The 3,580-nt window shown below is 39.4% G+C and overlaps 1 pseudogene; it reads right to left on the bottom strand.

Moving 5' to 3' along the window:
* Positions 1-2,332: 2,332 nt before the first annotated feature.
* Positions 2,333-2,476, bottom strand: LOC133082804 (small nucleolar RNA SNORA18; annotated as a pseudogene).
* Between the last annotated feature and the right edge of the window lie 1,104 nt (positions 2,477-3,580).

Genomic DNA, 3,580 nt, shown 5'->3' with positions numbered 1-3,580 from the left:
TTCCTGTACATCATCATTTCTCTCACTCAACAAACATCCACTGAGTGCCTAATATAAAAGATATATCCTTCCTCAAGAACCCACGCTCCTTGGGAGGAGGGATCTCTGTCCATTTATCTGTGTAAACACCTTAGGCCTGAGTGTGCAGTGTCAGTGGAATCGTAAAGTTTAAATCACCTTGCAGTAGATGAAGCGAGGATAGAAACTGCCCCAAGATAAAGCTTTATTTTCCCTAAGAAAGGTGAATGTGAGGCAGATCCTCTCTGTCTCTATGCCCAAAATCTGAGATTTATGCACCAGAAAGGGATCTGAGAAGCCTTCTGTGGTTGGGAAATCTCAGAGCACAATGATGACTGGATTCCAGGAAGTCTCTTGGCTTAGGTAGGATGGGAAAGCACCTGGCATTTCTAAATACAGTAGTTCTGCCATAAGGGAGGGATGAGCATAGTGCCAAGGGATGCAGAGGCGGGGCAGGAGACATTGGGTGATGGAGATCTGCAGGGGCTTCACTTGGGGCAGACTTCCCTTCTGTGCCTCACCTGGTGTAGCAACTGCAGCTCCTCTAGAATCGTCCATTATTGAAATATGTGGTTCTTTAATTATTTGTAATTTACTTAAATGCATATATAATATGTAATTATGTAAAAATATATAACTCGCATTGCTAGCCTCATATGTATCCTTCCATATTTCTATTCTCATATAATTATATAAAACATGTATATGTACACATAGACACATGAATATATCTTTTTTGTTATAGATTATTTTACAAAAATTATGTCATGTTACTTAAACATTTCTGGATCTTATTCTTCTTACCATTTACTAGCTGTGTGGCTTTAGGTTCTCTGGGCTTCAGTTTCCTCATTTGGAAAATGAGGATGATGATAGTACTTATCTCATACGTTTATTATGAGGATTCATTGAGTTAAAGTACATAAAGCACTTAAAATAGCGCTATATGTGAGTGTTTGCTATTAGCATTATTACTATTATTCTCATTCAACAAAACCTACAAGTCAACTGCAGTTGATTGGTTTCATTCTTTTTAATGGTTGCACAGAATTTTGTGATGGAGAACAATTTCTCTATCCATTCGACTTTTAGTGGACATTCACTTTGCTTCCATTTTTTTTTTATCACTAAAAAGCAACATTGCAATAAACACCTTTGTATATATACCCTTACCTGCACTTTTTTTTCTTACTCTGGGACAGATTCCCAGGAATGAAATAGCTAAGTTGAAGAGTGTATACATGTTGTTTTAAATTTCATTAAATGTTGCCATATTGCTTTCTAAAACGCATGTAACAAAGGCACAGTTCCACCAGTAATGTATGGTGTACACCTTTGCCTGCAATCCCACCAGCAGTTGATCTTTCTGCTCTTTTTAAGTTCTAACAGTCCTATGAAAAAGGTCATCTCATTGTTAACTTGAGTTTCTCTGGCTATTCATGAGTCTGAGTATCTTTTTTTTTTTTTTTTTTTTAATTTTATTTATTTATTTATTTTTGGCTGTGTTGGGTCTTCGTTTCTGTGCGAGGGCTTTCTCTAGTTGTGGCAAGTGGGGGCCACTCTTCATCGCGGTGCGCGGGCCTCTCACTGTCGCGGCCTCTCTTACTGCGGAGCACAGGCTCCAGACGCGCAGGCTCAGTAGCTGTGGCACACGGGCCCAGTTGCTCCGCGGCATGTGGGATCTTCCCAGACCAGGGCGCGAACCTGTGTCCCCTGCATTGGCAGGCAGATTCTCAACCACTGCGCCACCAGGGAAGCCCAGTCTGAGTATCTTTTGAAAAAAATTTTGGCCATTTGGATTTGCTTCTTAGTGGCTCTTCATATCCTTTCCCTATTTTTTTTTTTTTGTGTGTAAAGGGTTTTTTTTTAAATTATGTGTAACACAAAGTTATTTAAGTCAATAAATTTTTAAGGAATTTCACATGTTCTGATTCTTTCCGCTGCCAATCACCTTAGTTCCTCCAAACTCATAATCTTCAAGATAAAATAGCCCTTTCAAAAAGAAGTTATCGTGTGAGTCAGCCAACAATTCTTTTAGTTAGGCTTCTTTGATCTCCAATGAAGTATGGACACACTTCAACATTCCCCACCTGTAATCTTTGGGATCCAATTTCCTCAAGCAATTTACTTTAGGACCATGTTTAGGGTCAGGCGATGGATCTGCCTGGTTCTGAATTTGACACCCTCTAAAAATGTATTAGGTTCAAATCATATTCACTCCTAAGCCATCACACCCTAGAACAGTACAGATCATTGGGATATGCCAATACCTAAGATAAAAAGTTTGTTAGGTTTTTCATAGTTTACTTGGCAGCTCTGTCTTGTAGTTCTTTCCCACAGATCTAACAGATAGTTCTATGAGTAAAGGAAACCACACAGTTAATCTATGAGGCGTTTCCAACGATCCTATTTTTTGAATGGGTTGTTTTTCCTTGTCAATTTCTAAGACTTCCTCCTATATTATTGCTATAAGCCCCTCATCTACTCCCTGTGTGCAGCTCCGTTTCCAATTTCTTGTTTTATTGACTTTAATTATTGGGCCTTGTGGCAAAATTTTGAAAAAATGTATATAGTTAAATTTCTTTTATAACTTCTGGGTTCTAAAGATTGGTTAAGAGGGTTTTCCCACTCCTAGGTTGCGTGTGTATTTTCCTAGATTTTCTTGCAGGACTTTTACTGTTTTTATATTTAAATATGTCTTTACCCGGGCTTCCCTGGTGGCGCAGTGGTTGAGAGTCTGCCTGCCAATGCAGGGGACATGGGTTCGAGCCCTGGCCTGGGAAGATCCCATATGCCACGGAGCAACTAGGCCCGTGAGCCACAAACTACTGAGCCTGCGTGTCTGGAGCCTGTGCTCCGCAACAAGAAAGGCCGCGATAGTGAGAGGCCCGCGCACCGCGATGAGGAGTGGACCCCACTTGCCGCGGCTGGGGAAAGCCCTCGCACGGAAGCGAAGACCCAACACAGCCAAAAATAAATAAATAAATAAATAAAGGAGTTCCTTTAAATATGTCTTTACCCGGAAACTACTGATTTTGGGCGTAAAATAGAGGTCCAGTTTTTTACTCTTCCGAATTAATAGCCAGTTGCATCCTTATTGTGCATTAACAATCCATCTTTTTCCCACTAAAATGAAATAATACTTTTGCCATGTATTAACTGCTTATATATGGAACTTAATTCTGCATTCTCTATTTCATTCCTCTGATCTAATTGCCTATTATTCCCATGCCACTACCATGTTTTGACTTGATTATGGTGATGTTAGGGTATATCTGATATCTGGTTAAGATATTTCTCTCTCGTTATTCTTATTTTTCATGGCTATTCTAAGGTTTTTATTCTTCCATCTAAGTATTAAGATTATGTATACAGATATTCCTGATCTTATGAGGAGGTTACATCTTCATAAATCCATCATAAGTTGAAAATATCCTAAGTCAAAAATGCATTCAATACACCTAACCTACAGAGCATCATAGCCTAGCCTACCTTAAACGTGCTCAGAACAATTACATTAGCCTGCAGTTGGGCATAATCCTCTAGCACAAAGCATATTTTA

This window comes from Eubalaena glacialis, chromosome X (assembly GCF_028564815.1).
Source record: "Eubalaena glacialis isolate mEubGla1 chromosome X, mEubGla1.1.hap2.+ XY, whole genome shotgun sequence".
NCBI classification, from domain to species: Eukaryota; Metazoa; Chordata; class Mammalia; order Artiodactyla; family Balaenidae; genus Eubalaena; species Eubalaena glacialis.
This window is presented reverse-complemented; position numbering and strand designations above follow the sequence as displayed.